Below are 14,776 nucleotides of genomic sequence, written 5' to 3' on the forward strand. Positions count from 1 at the left end.
GGAAAAGAGTAGGAAGCTTTAAGCGTTCAAGTAAGTTCTTTTTTTCTGTTTTTTTTTTATTAGTGGAACACATGAGGTACAGTTGTAGACTTGCAAATTTTTATACTTGGGTTTCAATTAAACAATGATCGAGTACCCATACTTCCACCAGTGCCCATTCTACACCACCAATGATCCCAGTATCCCTCCCCGCCGCCCATCCCACCATCCCACCTTGCCTCCATGGCAGGGCATTCCCTTTTGTTCTCTCTCTCCTTTAGGGTGCTGTGGGTTGCAAAAGAGGCATTGAGTGGCAATAATATTCAGTCTATAGTCTACTTTCAGCATGCATCTCCCATCCCGGGAGGATCCTCCCAACACACTTTACTTGGTGTTCCCTTCTCTGTCTGAGCTACCCTTCCCCCTAGCATGTGAGGCTGGCCTTCAAGCCATGGAGTGAACCTCCTGGTACTTATCTCAACTATTCTTAGGTGATAGTCTCCTATTTTGTTACTTTGTATTCCCCAGATGAATGCAATCTTTCTATGTCTGTCCCTCTCTTTCTGACTCACTTCACTTTATGTTTTTTATGATACTTTCCATGAAGTACCACTTATATGTAACTTTCATCTTTTCTAACAGCTGCACAGTACTCCATTGTGTAGCTGTACCAAAGTTTCTTGGTATCAGCCACAGCATGCTTAAGACCACTCTCCACATGTTCGGATGAACCTCACGCATGAAGAAACCATCAGAGGAAACCAGGTGTGGGGGACCCAGGGCATAGATCTCCAAGCCTGCTCAGATTGGGACTGGGGCCTCCTCCACCAAGATCCCCCGTCTTCCAGTATGTAGGCGTTACACCCACCAACTGCCCCCAGTGCTGTGTAATCCCATCAATGGCCAAGACCCAGAGACTATAAAACCTTGCTCCTGGAAGAGATTATTGCAGAGTCTCCTGCCTCTGCATCTGGCTGTCCTCACCAGGGCCCCTTGGAGGATGGTGGGTTGAGTTTCCCTCCCCACCCTGAGCAGAGCCCCGGCAGCTGAAGACATCCGATTCCAGCCACAGCCATGTTTAAGACCAGAGACTTTAAAACCCAACTCCTGGAAGTATGCAACCGCATTTGCGGCCTTGTGTCATCTTATTATCTAGTTCTTACTCTGGAGAACCTGGCAGGCTACCAAAAGTGTCCTGCCCACACAACAGAGTCTGGCAAACTCCCCGTGGTGTATGCAATATGCTAAAAACCAGTAACAATGATGAGTCTCATTCTCCTGACCCTGAAATAGCCTCGAATGTGCTACTTTTTAAAATCTCAGGGCTAGGATGAAGGAGATGTTACTGGGGCCTGCTCAAGGCAATCGATGAACAACAGGATAACAGTGATACAGTGATACCAAAGGTTCTTTAACCAGTCATCTGTTCTCGGGCACTCAGGTATTTTCCCAGATTTTGGCTATTGTGAACAGTGCAGCAATGAACATAGAAGTGCAGATGTTATTTCGACTATACTTCTTTGCCTTTGGTATTGCTGGGTCAAATGAGAGCTCAATTTCTAGTTTTTTGAGAATCGTCCATACTGTTTTCCAAAAGGACTGAACCAGTCGGCATTCCCACCAGAAGTGAAGTCCCTTTCTCCCCACATCCACGCCAACACCAGTTGCTTTTGTTCTTTTGGATGTGGGCCAGTCTCTGTGGTATGAGATGATATGTTGTTGTTTGTTCTGCATCTCCCTGATGATTAGTGATGTAGAACATTTTCTCAAATGCCTTTTTGCCATTCAGATTTCTTCTTTGAGAAAGTTTCTGTTCTTCTTTGAGAAAGTTTTGTTGCCCCATTTTTTGATAGGGTTGGATGTTTTCTTCTTGTGGAGTTCAACCAGTACTTTTTATATCCTTGATATCAAAATACCCTTATCGGATGGGTATTCGGTGAATATACTTTCTCATTCTGTAGATTGTCTTTGTATTCTGGTTACTGTATCTTTTGAGGTGCAGAAGCTTCTTAATTTAAGATAGTCCCATTTGTTTATCTCTGTTTCCACTTGGTTGGTCAGTGGAGTGTCGTCTTTGAAGATACCATTAGCCTCAATATTGTGGAGGACTTTGCTGACCTTGTCTTCAATGAACCTTATGGATTTTGATGTTGAGGTCTTTAATCCATTTTGATCTGACTTTTGTGCATGGTGTTAGGTCGAGGTCTAAGCCCATTTTTTTGCATGTTGTTGTCTAGTTATGTCGGCACCATTTGTTGAAGAGGCTCTTCTTGCTCCACTTCATATTTCTTGCTTCCTTATCAAAGATTAGATGTTCATACATTTGGATTTGTGTGTACGGATATTCCACCCTGTTCCATTGGTCTGGGGCCTTGCCTTTGTTCCAGTACCATGCTGTTTTAATTATTACTACTTTGTAGTAGAGTTTGAGGTTGGGGGTGGTAATATTTCCCCACGTCTTTTTCCCAAGAATTGCTTTAACTATTCGTGGGTATTTGTTGTTCCGTATGAATTTCAGGAGTCCTTGATCGATTTCTTTGAAGAATTTCATGGGTATCCTTAGAGGGATCGTATTGACTCCATATAATGCTTTGGGGAGTATTGCCACTTAGACAATGTTAATTCTTCCTATCAACGATCAGGGGATATGCTTCCATTTCCTCGTGTCCTCTTTTATTTTATGGAGTAGCATTTTGTAGTTTTCATTGTAGGGGTCCTTTACCTCTTTAGTTAGGCTGCTTCTGAGGTATTTGATTTTTAGGGGCAAAATTGTGAATGGGATTGTGTGTGTGTGTGTGTGTATGTGTGTGTGACTTTCCTCTTTCTCATTATTTGCGAGTAGGAAGGCCATGGATTCTTGGGCATTAATTTTATAGCCTGCTACTTTACTGTACAAGTCTATTGCTTCTAGGAGTTCTTGATAGAGGATTTAGGATTCTCAAGAAATAGTATCATATCATCTGCAAATAGTGAGAGCTTGATTTCTTCCTTTCCTATCTAGATGCCTTTAATTTCTGTTTTTTGCCTAATCGCTATTGCAAGTACTTCCAGTAATATATTGAACAGAAGTGGTGATAGTGGGAATCCTTGTCTTGTCTCTGATCTTAGAGGAAAGGCCCTTAGCTTTTACCCTTTGAGAATAATGCTTGCCATGGGATTGTCGTAGATGGCTTTGACTATCTTGCGGAAAATTCCTTCAAAACCCATTTTGGTGAGAGTTTTCATCATAAACAGGTGCTGGATCTTGTCAAAAGCTAACTCTGCATCTATTGATATGATCATATGGTTTTTATCTTTTGTGTTGATTGATGTCCAAATGTTAAAGCATCCTTGCATCCCCGGGATGAATCCCACTTGGTCGTGGTGTATGATATTTTTGATCAGCTGTTGGATTCTATTTGCTAATATTTTGTTGAGGATCTTCGCATTCGTGTTCATTGGGGATATTGGCCTATAGTTTTCTTTGTTGGGGGTGTCTTTGTTTGCTTTTGGTATTAGGGAGATATGTGCCTCATAGAAGCTGTTTACGAGAGTTCTGTTTTTTTTAATTTCCTGGAAAAACTTGAGAAGAACTGGCAACAGGTCTTTTTTAAACTTTTGGAAGAATTCACTAGTGAATCCATCTGGACCTGGGCTTTTGTTTTTGGAAAAACTTTTGATTGCAGTTTCAATTTCCTTGACATGAATGGGTCTATTTAGGTATTCCAAGTCTTCTTGGTTCAATCTTGGGAGATTATAGGAATCCAGGAATTTATCCATTTTTTTTTAGGTTCTCTTGTTTAGTGGCATACAGACTCCCAAAGTAGTCTCTGATGATCTTTTGAATTTAATTGGTTTCTGTTGTGATGTCCCCCTTTTTTATTTCTGATTCAGTTTATAATGGTTCTCTTTCTTTCTTTGTGAGTCTGCTTGTGGTTTATAAATCTTATTTATTTTCTCAAAGAACCAGCTCTTGGTTTCAATGACTTTTTGGATTCTTTTTTTGGGTTTCCATGTGGTTAATTTCTGCTTTAAGTTTTATTATTTCTTTCCTTTGGTCAAGTTTGAATTCCTTTTGTTGGTCTTTTTCTAAGATCTTGAGCTGGGAGGTCAGGTTATCTATATAGGCCCTTTCTTCCTTCCTTAGCAATGCTTGCAATGCTATAAATTTTCTTCTTAACACAGCTTTAGCTGTGTCCCATAGGTTATGTGCCTACAGACTAGTCACTAAGGTCAGTGCTGTAATATAGCTGTATTACTGCTTATCACCTGTTCTAGATTCTATTGTACTGCAGAAACTCTTAGTTGGGGATATCCAGAACCATACTTAGAAAAACCACACTTCTACCAGAATATGTATGGGTTAGACTCCTGGGCAGAAAGCAGAGTTCACCCAGGCCTGATTCTTATTCTCTCAACTTAGCCTCTAGTCCTTCTACTGTAATGACAGAAAGGGGAATGGAGGCATAGGGAAAGGAGCTGGATTTCTCAACTCCTGGCATGGTGACTTTCAAAACTACAAGATGGGCTTTTCATGAACACATGTTACTTGAATCCCTATACTTTAGCACTGAGGATAATACACATATTTCCTATAAATTGTAGACCACGTTATACATATCAAATTGTTAGTATCCCTTTAAGCTTTATTTTGATTAGACACAAGTCATTTACAAGACCATTCATATTTATTTTCAGGAATCAAGTGTTGCTATATCACAAGAGTACCAGCTCCCATCCACAATTGTCTCTAGATGCAACCCTATTTACTCTCTCACTAAAACTCAGTCCCACAGACAGACTCTTGTGGTCTGTTATCATTAGCTATCATTTATTTTATTAATTTGTTTCTTTATATTCCATATATGAGTGAAATAATTTTATATTTTCCTTCCTTACTCTGGCTCACTTTCCTCATTTATGTAATAACCTCTGTCTCTAATCAAATTGCAACAAATCAGAACTTTTTTAAAAAATTTTCATTTGTGAAACACTATGAGGCACAGTTGTAGACTTACAAACTTTTGTGCTTGGGTTTCAGTTACACATTGATTGAGTACCCATCCCTCCTCCAGTACCTATTCCCCACCACCAATGCTCCCAGCATCCCTCCCACCTCTCCAGCCCCCATCCCACCCCACCCCTGTGGCAGGGCATTCCCTTTTGTTCTCTCTCTCCTTTTGGGTGCTGTGGTTTGCAAAAGAGGCATTGGGTGGCAATCATGTTCGGTCTATAGTCTACTTTCAGCATGCATCTCTCATCCTGGGAGGATTCTCCCAGCACCCTTTACTTGGTGCTCCCCTCTCTATCCAAATCAGAACTTTTTTTATTCATTTATCTTTTCTGGGCACTTGAGTTATTTCTGAATCTTGACTATTGTGAATATCACTTCAATGAACAGAGTAATGCAAAGATCTTTTCACATTATTGCTTTTTGTGTTCTTGGCATAGATGGTGAAAAGTAGAATTGCATATAAAATAATTGTTCTTTTGTTTTTTAAGAAATCTCCATAGTTCTTTTTATAGTAGCTGAGCCAGATGAATTAGCACCAGAGTGAACAAAGTTTCCTTTATACCACATCTCTATCAATACTTGCTATTTATAGTCTCTTTGGTTTATGCCTATCTCATTGGAAAGGTAAAATATCATTGTTTTATACTAAGTAATGAAGAACACTTTTTTATATGTTTTATGTCTTCTTTAAGTAGGTCTGCTCAGCTTTTCTCACTTTTTCAAGGTATTGATAATATTTGTTAATTTTTATGAGTGCTTTATAAAAAGTGCATGCTAGCCCTTTGACAGGTGTGTAGTGAAATATATTTTTTCACACTCAGTAGGGTGTCTTTTTATTGTAAAAGACATCTTTTCCTTCACAGCGCAGAAACTTTTTCATTTAATATAGTTCCATTTATTTTGTCTTCTGCTTTCTTACTGTAGTTAAATCAGTGAAAATGCCGCTGCAGATAATTATCATGAAGAGTTCTGCATGTTTTTCTTAAAGGATTATGTAAGTTCATTTATTTAATCTATTTTGAATTAACTTTTGTGTTCAGTACAAAATCAGGACGAAGGTACTTTGTGTGTGTGTATGTGCGTGTGTGTGTCTGTGTATGTGTGTGTGTGTGTGTGAACAGTTTTTCTACCAGCAATTGTTGAAGAAGCTTTTTTTGTCTCACTTCATGGCCTAACTCTTCTGCACCATGTAGTTTTGATTTATAATATAATTAAAATAAAGATAAGTAAAGCTCCTAAATCTTCTTCCCCCTAGATTGCTTTAGCTATCCGGAGAGTTTCATTACTTCACATATAATTTAGTATATCTTGTTCTATGTTCCTGGGCTGGAGCTATAACACAGCGGCAGTGAGTTTGCCTTGCACTCAGTTGGCCGGCCAACACACCCGGATTCGATTCCTCAACCCCTCTCAGAGAGCCCAGCAAGCTACTGAGAGTATCCCGCCCACACAGCAAAGCCTGGCAAGCTCCCCATGAGGTATTCAATATGCCAAACACAGTAATGAGTCTCACAATGAAGACATTACTGGGCCTGCTCAAGCAAATCAATGAACAACGGGAGGACAGTGCTACAGTGCTACAGTTAGATGTTCCTAAGGAATGCCATAGGACTTTCAATAGCCACTACATTAAATTTTTATAGTGCCTTGGGTGACTAGATCATTTAAGCAATATTTTTTCCAATCCATGAATTAGCAGTGTTTTCATTTTCATGTAACTTCTATTTCTTTTAATGATAATGTATAGTTTTATTTGGATGTATTTTACATCCTTTATTAAGTTGATTCCCAAGACAGATTTATTGATGCATTTTTGAATGGTATTTTAAAAATTCTTTTTCTTTGACTTCATTGTTTGCATATAGAAATAAAATGAATATCTAATGTCTGAGTATTATTTTTTTAATTGACACCTTTTTGCATAGGTTTATTCTTTCTAGGAGGCTTATGTTTGTTGTTTGGGAGGCAATACTCAGTGGTTCTCAACATCTAGTACTGACTCAATATTCGGGGAACCATGCAGATTTGGGGGACTGAATCCTGACTTTCTGTATGCAATGATGCATTTTCTCCAGCCCTGTGAGCTATCTCCTTAAATCTCTAGGAATGTTTTGGTGGCACATTTAGAGTTTTCTTTGCTTATTTATGGATGTCATCATGTCATCATAAAATAGTGGTACTTTGATTTTTCATTTTCAAATTTGAATCTACAAATTTTCTCCTTCTTACCTAATTGCTATGGCATAATCTTCCAATTTCATGTTCCAATGCCTGATTTTAGAGGAAAGTCTTCCATTTTGTTCAACAATATTTAACACAGAGGACCTTTGCATCTGTGATCAAGAGGTATATTGTTTTAAAATTTTATTTTTTAGTTATGTATTTGTTACCTCAACAATATTCTTCAGATATACAGTTATAGAGGTTGACCCTCAACTAATGACAGAAATGTCAAAATGCTTAGACCATTTTGAATATTGTGGTGAGAATTAGGCAAAATTACTACTCATATAGTTAAATGTATACTCTGTTGGAACTATTTCTATAAAAGAAATGATTTTAAAATAATGCAAGAATCTTGAATGATAATTCCAAGAACAGTCCAGTATGCTTGTCTGAGAAACAGTCAAAAATGTTTTACTTTTAACTGAATTACTTAAACTCTCTGAAGTTTCTCCTAAAAGTGAGAAGCATGTGAAGAAACACTCAAGAAAATCTGTATCAGTAAGTATAGAAGAAATCTGTGTCACTTTCTGTCCCTCTATCTGACTCAGTATAATGGAAACTCTACTCTGGAATTTATGACTAAGAAAATAAGCTTCCCTCTTTCCTCTACCATGGTTAGCAGATACAATTTCTCACTGAGAGACAGATTAATCTCACCTGTCATCATTTCAAACTCTAGGTTGCAGAGACAACGTTCCTTATGAGTACAACTACGAGGTTAGGGTTTCCTGGCCTCCATCTAGATTTTTTTTATAAGACAGATATTTACTGGAGGTAGGGAAGAAGGATACTGGGTTTTGATTGCCCTAATATCAATTGTCTCGTGGAAAGTAAATAATTCCACACACAGAGAGGCATGTGGAGACCAAAATTATTACCTCTAGTCAGGACAATTCCCATAAAATAGAAATGACATTCAGAAAGAAGGGAAGGATATATCCGCTCTTAGTCCCAAACAAAGGCTCATTTTTCTTTTTTTTTCTTTTTTTAAAAATTTTATTCATTTATTTATTTATTTATTTATTTATTTATTTTTATTAGTGAAACACCATGAGGTACATTTGTAGACTTACAAATTTTTGTGCTTGGGTTTCAGTCATACTATGATCAAGTACCCATCCCTCCACCAGTACCCATTCTCCACACCCACCAATCCCAGTATCCCTTCCTCCCCCACATCCCCCCATCCCACCCTGCCTCTGTGGAAGGGCACTCCCTTTTGTTCTCTCTCTCCTTTTGGGTGCTGTGGTTTGCAAAAGAGACATTGGGTGGCAATCATGTTCGGTCTATAGTCTACTTTCAGCATGCATCTCCCATCCTGGGCGGATCTTCTCAACACCATTTATTTGGTGCTCCCTTCTCTATCTAAGCTGCCTTTACCCCTAGAGTGTGCGGCTGGCCACCAAGCCATGGAGTGAACCTCCTGGTACTTATCACAGCTATTCTTGGATGTTAGTCCCTTATTTTGTTACTTTATGTTCCCCAGGTGAAAGCAATCTTTCTATGTCTGTCCCTCTCTTTCTGGCTCATTTCGCTTAGCATGATATTTTCCATGTAGTACCATTTGTATATAAATTTCATGACTTTATTTTTTCTAACAGCTACAGAGTACTCCATTGTGCAGATGTATCAAAGTTTCTTTAACCAGTCATTGTTCTTGGGCACTCAGGTTTTTTCCATATTCTAGCTATTGTAAACAGTGCTGCAGTAAACAAACAAGTGCAGATGTCATTTCGACTATATTTTTTGCCTCTCCTGGGTATATTCCCAGGAGTGGTATTGCTGGGTCAAATGAGAACACAATTTCTAGTTTTTTGAGAATCGTCCATACTGTTTTCCAAAAGGGTTGAACCAACTGGCATTCCCACCAGCAGTGAAGGAGGGTCCCTTTCTCACCACATCCTTGCCACCACAGGTTGCTTTTGTTCTTTTGGATGTGGGCTAGTCTCTGTGGTGTGAAATGATATCTCATTGTTGTTTTGATCTCTCCCTGGTGATTAATGATGTAGAGCATTTTCTCATGTGCCTTTTAGCCATTCGGATTTCTTCTTTGAGAAATTCTGTTCATTGTGTCACCCCATTTTTTGATGGGGTTGGATGTTTTCTTCTTGTGGAGTTCAACCAGTACTTTGTATATCCTTGATATCAAACCATTGTCGGATATGTATTCGGCAAATATCCTTTCCCATTCTGTAGACTGTCTTTGCATTTTGGTCACTGTTTCTTTTGAGGTGCAGAAGCTTCTTAGTTTAAGATAGTCCCATTTGTCTATCTCTGTTTTCACTTGCTTGGCCAGTGGCATGACATCTTTGAAGATATCATTAGCTTCAATGTCATGGAGGGTTTTGCCAACTTTGTCTTCAATGTACCTTATGTATTCCGGTCTGATGTTGAGGTCTTTAATCCATTTTGATCTTACCTTTGTACATGGTGTTAGGCATAGATCTGAGCCCAGTTTTTTGCATGTAGCCATCCAGTTTTGCCAGCACCATTTGTTAAAAAGGCTCTCCTTACTCCACTTCACATTTCTTGCTTCTTTATCAAAGATTAGATGATCATATGTTTGATGGGAAATGTCAGTATATTCAATCCTGTTCCATAGGTCTGCAGCTCTGCCTTTTTTCCCCAGTACCATGCTGTTTTAATTATTACTGCTTTGTAGTAGAGCTTGAAGTTAGGGAGGTTGATTCCTCCCATTTTCCTTTTCCCCAGAATTGCTTTAGCTATTCATGGGGGCTTATTGTTCCATATAAATTTCAGGAGTGCTTGCTCCATTTCTTTGAAGAATGTCATGAGTATCGTAATAGGGATCGCATAGAATTTGTATAGTGCTTTAGGAAGTATTGCCATTTCGACAATGTTAATTCTCCCCATCCATGAGCAGGGGATATTTTATTTTTCCATTTTCTCATGTCCTCTTTTATTTTCCGAAGCAGCATTTTGTAGTTTTCTTTGTACAGGTCCTTTACTTCCTTAGTTATGTTAATTCCTAGGTAGTTGATTTTCTGGTGTACAATTGTGAACGGGATTGTTTTCTTCATGTCATTTTCTTCTCTCTCACTATTTGCGTATAGGAAAGCCCTGGACTTTTGGGTACTGATTTTATAGCCTGCAACTTTACTATACAAGTCTATCATTTCTAGGGGTTTCTTGGTGGAAAAAGTGGCCTGATTGCCTGCCCGGCGGTGGGTGTCCCAAAGGCTCATTTTTTCTTAGAAAATTAGAGAACTTATTTTATTTGAATCAGACTTTAGGAATGTTTAACAACAAATACTTTTAAACACTGTGGAGGTTTTGCTGGGAAAATTTAAGAAAAGACTTTTAATTAAGAAAATAAAAACACAAAAACTATGGGGTTGGAGCAATAGCACAGCGGGTAGGGTGTTTGCCTTGCACGCGGCCAACCCAGGTTCTATTCCAAGCATCCCATATGGTCCCCTGAGCACTGCCAGGGGTGATTCCTGAGTGCAAAGCCAGGAGTAACCCCTGTGCATCGCTGAGCGTGACCCAAAAAGAAAAAAACCACAAAAGCTAGATGAAGTAAAAGCTATATGAGAGCGAAAAGTGAAATTGTAGGCAGACCAGTTAGTTATCAAGAGTGACAGGGAAATAGGCAGCTTCTAAGGTCAGAGAAATCTTCAAACTGGCTTCAAATACTACCTTTGCAAAGAAGGCTGCATTTAATTACATCACTGTATCACTGTCATCCCGTTGTTTGTTGATTTACTTGAGCAGGTGCCAGTAATGTCCTAGCCCTGAGATTTTATCAGCCTCTCCTTACTCATCTTTCCCAGTGATTGGAGGCTCTTTCAGGGTCAGGGGAATGAGACCTGTTATTGTTAATGGTTTTGGCATATCGAATATGCCACGGGGAGCTTGTCAGACTCTACGGGCTCTATGTGCAGGCAGGGTACTCTAGGTAGCTTGCCAGGCTCTCCAAGATATATATATATATATATATATATATATATATATATATATGTATACTAATTGTGGAAAATGGGTAGGAAGTGTCTATTGATGTGTTGTGTGGCCCTTCTGGGCTGCACAGTCTGGAAAGTGGCCTGGAATGTGGCGGCGGTTGGGTAGTGGAGGTCAGCTGGGTCCCTTGGGCGGAAAGGGCTCTCGCCTGTCCCCCTCTGGGGCCCCCGAGTGAAAACAGCCTGGCTCGGAGTCACTTAATTAGATCACTCTACACAATAATATATGCTCCAGCATACTGTCAAAAAAATAGTGCAATCTACATAATGAAATATTATGCAGCTGTCAGGAAGAACAAGTCATGATATTTGCCTATAAATGGATGAACATTAAGAGTATCATCCTGAGTGAAATGAATCAGAAGGAAAGGGACAGATACAGAATCACTGAATTCATTTTTCATATATATATATATATATATATATATATATATATTAGAAGAAGAATATCTACAGCCAGGAAATACAGGGGATAGGAGGACTGGTCAATGGTTGAAACTAACCACAAGTGTGCCAAGGACTGAGGGTAGGTAAAATAGAAAAGAGGTCACTATACAATAATAGCCAGAAATGATCACTCTGGACAAGGGATATTCTTGATGATCTTTCAGTATCAATATTGCAAACCACAATGTCTAAAAGGAGAGAGGGGGTAGGGGGAAGAGAGAGAGAGCCACGAACGTCCCCCTTCCCACGAGGTTTTAGTCGCCCCATCACTACCAGCTCATACCTGGCTTTCCACAAAGCTCCCAAGAGGCTGCCATAACATCATTTTAATTCATGATGATGTCTCATGAAGTAAAGATTGTTAACAGATTTTTTTAAAAAATATTGTAATGTATTAAATGAAGATCCTGACAACAAAGGGTAAAAGAACAACAATTAATTCAATAGATAAGTTCAAAATAAAATATAAACTAAATGAAGTTTATTTCAACTGACCAAAGAAGGAATTTTTGAATGTTGAGATAAATAGATTTTGCACTATCAGGAACTGAGAGAAAAAACCTTTAAGCAATAGAACTTCAGAGAAACATGGTATACTAAACATGGAAACGTATATATGATGGGAGTACAGAGATAAAGGGGAGAGAGAAGAAAATACTTAAATAATTTCTGAAATCTTACCTATCTAGTGAAATACATTTACTTTTATATCTAAAAAACTCAACAAATATCAAGGAAGATAGCACAAGGATATACATACTTATAAACATCATATTAAAATTTTTTAGAGTGACAGACAACCTATGACAGCAGCAATAAAAACTACTCAGTATGAGAAAACTCGTAACATTAATGGTCATTAACAACAATAGAAGTGATAAAGCAATAGAATGGCACATTCAAAGTTTTTAAAAGATGAAAACAAGAATTATATGATCATAAAAGATATTTTTCTCAAAAATAAAGATATAATATTTATTTTATTATATTAGTTTATTATTTTATTATCTACTGCCACTGTCACTGTCCTCCCATTGTTCATGGATTTTCTCGAGCAGTCCCAGTAATGTCTCCAGTGTGAAACTTTGTTGTTACTATGTTTGGCATATCAAATAAGTCATGGGTAGCTTGCCAGGCTTTGCCCTGCTGGCGAGATGCTCTCGGTAGCTTGCCAGGCTCTCCAAGAGGGGTAGAGGAATCGAACTCGGGTCGGCCATGTTGGCTGCGTGTAAGGCAAATGCCCTACCCGCTGTGCTATATTTTTCCGAAAAATTTTAGTCTGTTCTGAAAAATTCTAGAACTTCCTCCAAAAGTAAAACCAAGAATTATCTTATGACCAACAAATTTTTCTCCTACAAAAACATATGCACACCCAAGATTTGTGCACTGATCATCAGAGTATCATTATTCATTTATAAAACACAAAACAAAGAAAGTCTTAAAAACTAATTTTAGATAGTAATCATAATATAGTGTATACAAATGTCGAAGAAGGAAGTTATGCACTTAATTTACTCAATTTTATAAACCAGTGTTACCTAATCAAAAAATAAAATATTTCTCATAGAAGTAGTGATATCACTAGAAGTAGTGATGTATGTTGAAATACAGATGAAGCCTAAAAACATCATATCAAATATAAGAAATTTCTATGTCTCTTTATCGCTGAATCTCTCTCCTTCTCACCCTTCCCAAATCCATAAATATATAGCAGCCACACATCATTTTCCACATGCCCTGTCCAAAATAGACAATTGTACAGAAAGAAAGCAGTTTGGTAGTTGCATTGCCCGGGTGTAGGGGATGAGGATATGGGAGAAATGAAGAATGGTTGCTATTGAGAATGGGTTCTTTGTCAAAGGGAGGTGATCTAAATGTTACCTCAATAAAAATAAATATTTAAGTACTATAATTAAATGATACTAGGGACTTTATTTGTAGCTCAAGCAAATAATGTTTTTCAATTCTTGTTTTTGTTATTGCAAAATAATAATAGATTTTAAAGGGTTTTTTTTATGGCCTCTATCATACTGGGATTTGCTACTAAAGTATAAGAATAATCTTTTGAAGTTCATCTTATTAAGCCAAACACAAATATTCCCAAGGGGCTCCCTAGAAATATCTCTAGTTCTTAATTTTCCCTTTCAGTTTTGCTATTTTTTTCTGGTCAAAATTATATTGGCTTAGTCATTATTTCCTGGACTTATGTTGCTATTGGACTGGAACAATAGCACAGCATGTAGGGAGTTTGCTTTGCACGCAGCTGACCCAGGTTTGATTCCTCCGTCCCTCTCGGAGACACTGGCAAGCTACCGAGAGTATCCTGCCGGCAGGTAGAGCCTAGCAAGCTCCCTGTGCATATTCAATATGCCAAAACAGTAACAACAAGTCTCACAATGGAGACATTACTGGTGCCTGCTTGAGCGAATCAATGAACAATGGGACGACAGTGCTACAGTGCTACAGTGCCTGTTGCTATTATTGCATTATAAAATATTTTATACAAAAATTTAAAAGGACTCATGCATTGTCACTTAAACAAATACCAGTATCTTACATACTTTGAAGTTTTATTAAATAGATAAAACATTTTAAATTCATTTGAGGCCATATTCATACAAAGGTTTAATTAGGCTTCTTGCTAATATTTTAAAATTTCATTAGGAGAAATTTTATGTCAAGATATAACTCTTTCTGGCTCTGCTGAACTGAGGAAGCCCCTGCATTCACCTACCTCTCTAATTCAGGACACACCCCTACAGAACCATAATGCTGATGCTGACTTCTTGCAGCTCTGGTCCTTTTCCCGTTATCCCTGTATTGTGACTTCTTTCTGGACTCAATGGACCAGAAAGTCATAACTGCTACCTGTCTCTCCAACTTAACACTGCACGAATGCTAATGTGTCCACAAGACATTTCCAGAACTCTACACATTGTTGATTTTGATATTTTTACCTCAAACACCTCTATAGTAACTTTATGCAAATGAGAATATTAGATAATCACTTGCATGACCACTGAAATTGCATCTGAGGGACACATAAGTTGTTAGCGTAACGGATTATTAGGAGTAATAACTTTCTGAAAAATATTGAACAGGACGTATCTCAGATGATCTGAGAATCACAGCACCCTCAAATCTTTTAGAA

This window comes from Sorex fumeus, unplaced genomic scaffold (genome assembly GCF_029834395.1).
Source record: "Sorex fumeus unplaced genomic scaffold, SorFum_2.1 ptg000036l, whole genome shotgun sequence".
Taxonomy (NCBI): domain Eukaryota; kingdom Metazoa; phylum Chordata; class Mammalia; order Eulipotyphla; family Soricidae; genus Sorex; species Sorex fumeus.